Source organism: Lynx rufus, unplaced genomic scaffold, assembly GCF_022079265.1.
Source record: "Lynx rufus isolate CCGP_SWC_20201006 ecotype Redwood Valley unplaced genomic scaffold, mLynRuf1.p SCAF_39, whole genome shotgun sequence".
NCBI classification, from domain to species: Eukaryota; Metazoa; Chordata; class Mammalia; order Carnivora; family Felidae; genus Lynx; species Lynx rufus.
The window spans coordinates 2,174,019-2,182,569 of NW_025814855.1; the positions used below are offsets into that span (position 1 = coordinate 2,174,019).

The 8,551-nt window shown below is 50.1% G+C and overlaps 1 protein-coding gene; it reads left to right on the plus strand.

Moving 5' to 3' along the window:
- ZNF583 (zinc finger protein 583) overlaps positions 1–8,551 on the plus strand; it is a 249,755-nt gene that overhangs the window by 50,589 nt on the left and 190,615 nt on the right.

Here is an 8,551-nt window from a genome sequence, read left to right on the forward strand (position 1 = left end):
TGGGTCCAGGATGGTGGGGGTGCCAGGCAGGGTGGTCCTGGGTCTGATCCTGCCTCGGAGAGATGTCTCCACTGTCCACCTCCCCAGCCACACTGGAGGTGTCTGGGTAGCGGGAGCCCATGTGGTGTGGCTGCCGTGTCTCTGTTTCTGTGGATGAGAAGGAACGGGGTGTGCAGCCCGCTTGGGATTCTCTCTCTACTCGCTCACTTTCTCTCAAATAAATAAACATTAAAAAAAAAATACTGGGGTGCCTGGGTGGCTCAGTCGGTTGAGCGTCCAACTTCTGCCCAGGTCATGATCTCACGATTTGTGAGTTCAAGCCCCGTGTCAGGCTCTGTGCTGACAGCTCAGAGCCTGGAGCCTGCTTCGGATTCTGTGTCTCCCTCTCTCTGCCCCTCCCTGGCACGCACTCTCTCTCAACAATAAACACTAAAAAAAATTTTAAAAAATTTTAACCATCTAGGCCTTCACAGAAAGTTTGCCAACGCTTGGCCATCAGCCAACTGTAATCTGCGAGAATTACAGACTCTTTTTCACCACGATGTGCCGAGGTCTCCACTTGGTCTCATGGTCTTTGGTGGCTCTCTCTGGGTGGGCTCCTCCACATCAGGTGGCGGGATGCTGAGATGGGATGGCTCCATTCTTTCAGCTCTAGGCCTCCCTGTGGGCCAGACCGGCCACTGTCCTTGGTGCTGAACCCCGCCAGCTATCTGTGTACCCGGCACTTCAAGAAGGGAATGAATGTGATTCTCTGTTCAGTGGCTGCTCGTTTGCAGCAGGAGCTGGGGACTCTCCTGCAAGGAAAGTTTGCTGGATGGGAGCTTTGTGTGGCCCCTCTATTCACTGTATTAGTTTACACTGGCAGCAATGGAAATCTATTTTCCCCCGGTTCCAGAAGCTGGAAATCTGAGATCGAGGTGTCCGCAGGGTTGGTTCCTCCTGAGGCTCCTCTCCTTGGCTTGCAGACGGCAGAGCCCTCGCTGCTTCTTCACGTTACTCCTCTGTGCCTGTGTGAGCCCCTGCTGTCTCTGTCTCCTTATAAGGACACCAGCCATTGGATTAGGATAATGATCCCGCTAAGGCCCTATCTCCAAACACAGTCACATTTTGAAATTACCAGGCATTAGTATTCCAACATAGAAATTTGGGGGGAACCTGTGCAATCTGTGACATCCCCAAAAGGTAGAAATTTGACCTCTGATAACTGTGGCTGATGTCTATGTGGTATTGGCAAGCTGGGCACTCACCTTGGGCTCACTCTCCTTTCTTCCTTCCTTCCTTCGTGGTGTGCAGTTGGTCTGGGGACGCAGCAATCCTGTCGGAGACCACCTTTCCCACTTGCATCCAGGAGGGGACAGGGACCACCCCTCACCTGTGGATAGCGAGGAGAGGGATGTGTTCACACTGCCACTTCCCCTTCCCCGGTCCATCCCCTGGGTGCTGTACCCCACGTGTCTCCAGGCATGGCGGTGCAAGATAGCGGAGGGAGCCACCAAGAAGCAGAACCTCCTTGTAATTGGCTGTGAGGAATAACGTCCCAGGCCTTTGGGGCTTCTGGCTGCATTTAGTCCACGCTGACCCGGGTCTGTGGCCCCACCCATTGCCTCCGCCCTCCGTGGGCGGTCAGGCACCATTCCTGCTTAACGGACAAGGAGGCCCCAAGGAAGCTCACTGATCACCACCTAGTAGTAAGTGTCGGGACCAGCAACTTAACCCAGGATCCGCTGACCCCAGAGCTGACTCGATCACCCTGCAACACCACACAGGCCACAGGCCAGGGGTCCGGTCTGCTTCTTCCCCACCCCCAGATGTAGCTTGTGTGGTCTGTCCCGTTCCGGTCCAAATAGCATTTCTTAAGTATGGAAACTGGGTGCCATTTAGAAAACAAACATCGCAAATAAAAAGTCTGTCTTTTCGGCTCCCAGGTCCCAATCCTCCCAAAGTATTAGTGCTTTGAGCCTCAGTTTCCTCCCCTGGAAAACTGGGATAAGAATAGTACTCTAGATATGAATTATTTATTTATTAATAAATATTTTATTATTGACAATAGAGCACTATTATGTTTATTTACTATTTATTTTTTTTAATTTTTTTTTCAACGTTTATTTATTTTTGGGACAGAGAGAGACAGAGCATGAACGGGGGAGGGGCAGAGAGAGAGGGAGACACAGAATCGGAAACAGGCTCCAGGCTCTGAGCCATCAGCCCAGAGCCTGACGCGGGGCTCGAACTCACGGACCGCGAGATCGTGACCTGGCTGAAGTCGGACGCTTAACCGACTGCGCCACCCAGGCGCCCATGTTTATTTACTATTTATTGTTGACAATAATAGAGCACAATCATCATTAATAAAATAATAGAATTTTATTAAGGTTGTGGATGACGTAGGTATTGGATAACCATGTGCTTAACTCAAAAGGCTTCATGGTCACAAGAATTCCATCCAGCGTGGTAGGGTTGGCGGAGAGAGTAGTGGTTAGTCTGCGATTTGAGAGAGGATTGTTCTTCTCCCGTACTTCCAAAACTTCCAAGAGATTCCCGGCTTTGCCTGGGAAGGCTCGCCGCCACCCCGCCCCCCCACTGGGTTTCTGCAGAATGAGCCTCCTTCTACCCCATCTCTGAGGTGGTGGCTTGGGGCCCAGTCTCCTGGTCTGACCATTCCCAGGCCAGGAATCCGGGGCGGTGAGGGGCAGTCGACTCATCCAGCAGACCCCTTCCTCAGATTCTGGGGCACGTGTGCTGGGTTCCTGAGGTTCTGACGGGGTTCCCAACAGCAGGGCAGTGTCTAGGCACGTGAGGGCAGAGGGGCCACCCCCACTCTGGCCTGATTGTCCTGGGGCTGCAGCTTGGCCAGAGGCCAGCAGGGAGCCCTGTCCAGTCACCATGGTGAGGCTGAGTGACCGTGGCTTTTATTTCCTGACGCTTTGACATCTTGGGGCCTTGATGACGCTGGAGAGACTGCCCCCTCCCAGACCTAGCTAATTCCTAGAGACAGGAAACGACTCATCCGTAAATACGCTTTCCAAACACCAATCAACCCATCCAGAGCCCCCACCCCAGGAAGCTTCTCCATCAGGCTCTCACGCTCCAGCCGCCATCGGCCTGCCCTCCTTCCCCAGGGCAGGTACCGGACAGTTCTGCAGCACCCACGTGCCCCACAGTCATGACATGATTCAAACCAGGAGATCCTAAACCTGCTCACCCTGCCTCCCCCGTTCCTTCCTGTGGGACTAAGGGACACAAGCCACATCCAGGTCTCCAGGAGCCACGTCAGGTCTGGAATGGAATGGGCTGGGGCCTGAGAAGACTAACTCGCTTATCCACAGTCCAGCTGGCTAGCGTTTATTACGTGCCATCCCTGACTCATTCATACAGCAAACATTTATGGAGTGCCCACTGTGTACCAGGCACTGTTATAAGTCCTGGGGAAACACCAGTGAGCAAAACAGACAAAGTCAAAGCTCTGCCCTCATTCCTGTGAAGACGGATGACCAATAAAATCAGTACTCAGACAGACTGTGGTCTGTGCAATGGAGGAGCACAAGGCCACGGACGGAGCTACGATTTCAAAGAGGGAAGTCAGTAAGGTGATGTTTCAGCAGGGATCTCGTGTCATCAGGCTCCTCCAGAAAAACAAGCCCTATCTTATTACACATGTATATCATATTATATATAAACGCATATCATATATATACACATGTATATCATATTATATATAAACGCATATCATATATACACACGTATATCATATATACACATGTATATCATATATATACATGTATATCATATTATATATAAACATGTATATCATATTATATATATACACATATATCATATATATACACATGTATATCATATTATATATAAACGCATATCATATATACACACGTATATCATATATACACATGTATATCATATTATATATACACGTATATCATATTATATATACACATGTATATCATATATATACACATGTATATCATATTATATATACACACGTATATCATATTATATATACACATGTATATCATATTATATATATACACGTATATCATATATATACACATGTATATCATATTATATATAAACGCATATCATATATACACACGTATATCATATATACACATGTATATCATATTATATATACACACGTATATCATATTATATATACACATGTATATCATATTATATATATACACGTATATCATATATATACACATGTATATCATATTATATATAAACGCATATCATATATACACACGTATATCATATATACACATGTATATCATATTATATATACACACGTATATCATATTATATATACACATGTATATCATATTATATATATACACGTATATCATATATATACACATGTATATCATATTATATATAAACGCATATCATATATACACACGTATATCATATATACACATGTATATCATATTATATATACACGTATATCATATTATATATACACATGTATATCATATATATACACATGTATATCATATTATATATACACACGTATATCATATTATATATATACATGTATATCATATTATATATATACACGTTTAACATATTATATATACATGTATATCGTATGATACATATCTTTATATATCATGTATTTTATTACATATCATATATATCCTATCATATCTCATTGTATATGTATCTTATATATACTTCTAAAAGTATCTTATTTTAGGGGAGCCTGGGTGGCTCAGTCAGTTAAGCTTATGACTTCAGCTCAGGTCATGATCTCACAGTTCATCAGTTCAAGCCCCACATTGGGCTCTGTGCTGAAAACTCAGAGCCTGGAGCCTGCTTCAGATTCTGTCTCCCTCTCTCTCTGCCCTCCCCCACTCTCTCTCTCTCAAAAATTAAAAAAAAATGTAAAAATAATCTTATTTTATAACTATTATACATATATTACACAAAATATATAATGTACATTATATAGTATATAGTTATAGTAATTATAGTATAATTATATAATTATATATTATATGTATATTACATGTGTGTAATATTTAAGTATAAATTTATATATTAAATATGAGTATAAAAACATCCACTTCTCCTGGGTACCAGATGAGTGGGGATTTGCCTAACACCAAAACAATGTGTCCTACAATTTGACTCAACTGTCTACCCGGAGGCAACATCAGATCCCACAGGTTAAGGGCTCGGCCCACAAGACAGCCCCCCCGCCCCACGGTTTCAGATGCCATTCACAAGTCCAGACTGTCACCTGCCCTTCTGACTGGGTGACTCAGTCAGTTCAGCGTCTGACTCTTGATTTCCACTCGGGTCACGATCTCATGGTGGATGGGTTCGAGATCCATCAGCACAGAGCCTGTTTGGGATTCTCTCTGCCCCTCCCCTGCATGCGCTCTCTCTCTCTCTCTCTCTCTCAAAATAAATAAATAAACTTAAAAAAAAAAGTTCCACATCCCTATCCTTGGGTTTGGTTAATGTGTTAGAGGGGCTCACGGAACTCAGGAGCATTTCACTCACTAGGTTACGGGTTTATTCTAAAAGGACGTGATACAGGACGCAGATGAAAAGCCACATGAAGACGTACACAGGGCGGGGTCTGGGAGGGTCCTGTGGAGTTGGGGTGTCACCTCCTGGTATGTGGATGTGGCCACCGACCTGGCAGCTCTGTGAATGCTGTGTTTTGGGATTTTATGGAGGCTTCCTCACGTAGGCATGGTCAATCATTAACTTCATTTCCAGCCCTCTCCCCTCGCTAGAGAATGGGTTGGGGGAGGGGTGGTGCTGAAAATCCCAACCTTCTTTAAAAAAATTTTTTTTAATGTTTATTTCTGAGACAGAGAGATAGAGCATGAGTAGGGGAGGGGCAGAGAGAGAGGGAGACACAGAATCCAAGGCAGACTCCAGGCTCTGGGCTGTCAGCACAGAGCCCGACGCGGGGCTCGAACTCACAAACCATGAGATCATGACCCGAGCCGAAGTCGGTCGCTCAACTGACTGAGCCACCCAGACACCCCTGAAAATCCCAACCTTCTAATCATGGCCTGGTCTTTCCGTGACCAGCCCTCCAGGGGCCCACCCAGAGTCACCGCATTAGAACAGGAGACACTGCTATCACCCAGGAGATTCGAATCGATTTAGGGGCTCTGTGCCAGGAACCACGGGCAGAGACAAATATATACAAAATGTTTCTACTATCTCTCCAGGGGGCACAAACCATTCAGTCTACAGCACTGTTTTCCGTCATGTATTTTACGAATGAGGAAAATGAGGCGCAGAGAGGTTAAGAAACTTGCCCAAAGTCACACAGCAAGGTCAGAGTCTGGCTTCGGAGGCTCTGTCCCTGTTGGCTCCAGTCTTCTGCCCCCTTCCTTCATTCGTGGAGTGAGGGCCTCGTGTCTCGCTGCAGGGGTGGCAGTGACAGCAGGTACTTGCTACATTATGCCAGGTGCCGTTCTAAATTTTTACAGGTATTAACTCATTTTCACTGACTCAGGAAATTTGTGTAAAATGATACAAAAACTACTACTTGTCTTCCTGTTGGGGTCGGTGAAGGCCGCAGGAATGGGGGTCCTGCCTGAGACAGCCCCACGCCCAGCCCCTCACGCCCAGGCGGTGTGATCTCACTGCAGCCTCTGAGCGTCTCTGAGCCTCGGCGCCCCCATCTGCCACCTGGACAGCGTGGGGAGGACACCAGCGTGGTGTCGGGCCCGGGGTGCGTGCTAAGCGCTCCATAAACACTAGCCGTCATATCGTGTCCCCTCGCCCCTCACGCAAAAACGGTGTTGAACTTCCCATCCGTCTTCTGGGCCCTTCGCGGGGAGTCTTCACCTGTCTGCTTAAACCTCTCCTGAGCAGCCTGGCTGGCCACCCGGTCTGGGCCGGCCTCAGCCCCGGCTGGCTCTCCTGCTCTGCACTCCTCTGCTCCTCTACCTCACCCCTGCTGCCCCGTGGCTCTTGAATGTAAGCTCCACCACGCACGAGCCTTATCCGGGCTCAGGGTGGCCCCCGTCCCACGCCCAGGGGACGTAGAATGAGTGCCCACCGGGGCCGGACAGCCCCCATGGGGCCTGTCTCTGTCCCCGGCCTCAGTGTCCCCCATCCCGTCCCAGTTTCACGGACAAGGTGGCAGTGAGTGAAAGGGGAGCCACCGCCCCTTCTCGCCTCACCCCTCCACTCCCTGATGTTCCGGCAGAACTGGGAGCATGGAGCAGGGAGACATGGATGGCCTCATCTCAGCAGTACAGTGAAGGTGCCAACGGAGTGTGGACCCGGGACGGTGCCGGCGGCGGAAGGGAAGGAAGCACAGGGGCATGGGGACGACCGCTGCTGGCTCAGGCCTCCAGACACCCAGCCCCTCCGCACCCAGCAGGACAGGCTTCCGTGTGCCCCTCCCTGACACACTGAGAGGCCACCACCCAGCCGGCACGCAGATGGGAGGGGAGCCAGCCACCAGCAGAATCCCAGCGGGAGCCACGTGGGCCATGTCTGGTCCCGCTCCAAAGGGCAGACCTGCCTCAGAGCGGTGTCTCCCGGGCTGCTGGCTGGAACACGTGTCCCCAGACGGACCTAGCTGACCACTTGGGGTGGGACCCGGTTCATTTTCTTTGTAGGAGAGAGAGACAGAGATAGAGGGGGGCTTTGTTCTCGGAGGCCCTGTGTTGTCAGGTCCGCTCGCGATGCCTGAACGGCAGCCCCGGAGGCCTCACTGCCCCGTTTCAGGCTGCGGCAGCTGCAGTCAGGGCTCGGTCCCCATCCAGCCACCGTTCACGCTTGTCATCGCTCGCCACAGGGCCTCTGCACGCGCTACTGTGGATTTCAGTCACCAGGGACAGCTGTGCCCCACGCCTCCCAGCCACCGCCGTGCAGATGCCAGGCATGAAGTGTGGGGATAGGAACAAGCAGACGTGAGGCTGTCTCAGCTATGGGGGGAGGGGGGGCCCCTCCGACAGGCCCCATGCTGCCCTGCGTCAGGGTTAATGGGAGGATGGATGGAAGACGGAGGCGACTGAGGGCCCTCCTGGTGACCACGGCAGGGACAGCACTTCCTGAAGGAAACGTCCCCTGCTGCAGCGCGGCCTCACTCTAAGGATGAGTGCCAGGGAGGCCATGAGATTGTAAGCCCCGTGACCCCCCAGGGCTAACGACATGGGGCCGCCTTCTCTGCTCGCTCCCCACTTCCCCCGGAGTGAGGTCTGGACGGGAGGACGCCATGTCCACATCAAAGACACACAGCGCTCAGGCCCATCTGGGCTCCTTGCTGCCACTAGGACGAGGGCAAGACCCAGACCCAGGCCAAGCAGCATGTGCCATTTCTCTGGTCACGGGAGTCAGTTTGTGGGGGAGTCTGACAGAACGGAGCTCAGGGTGTGTGTCACTGATTGCCAGAGCCCTGTCTCCACCCAGACGGCCGGCACAGGAAGGGCGAGTCAGACAACCAGAGCTGCGGTTCCAATGCCGAACCTGGAACAAACCCACCCTGATGCCCACCCGGCTGCCAGACACCCGAAAACCTGTCCGCCTTGATTACGTGCTCCCGAACAGATGC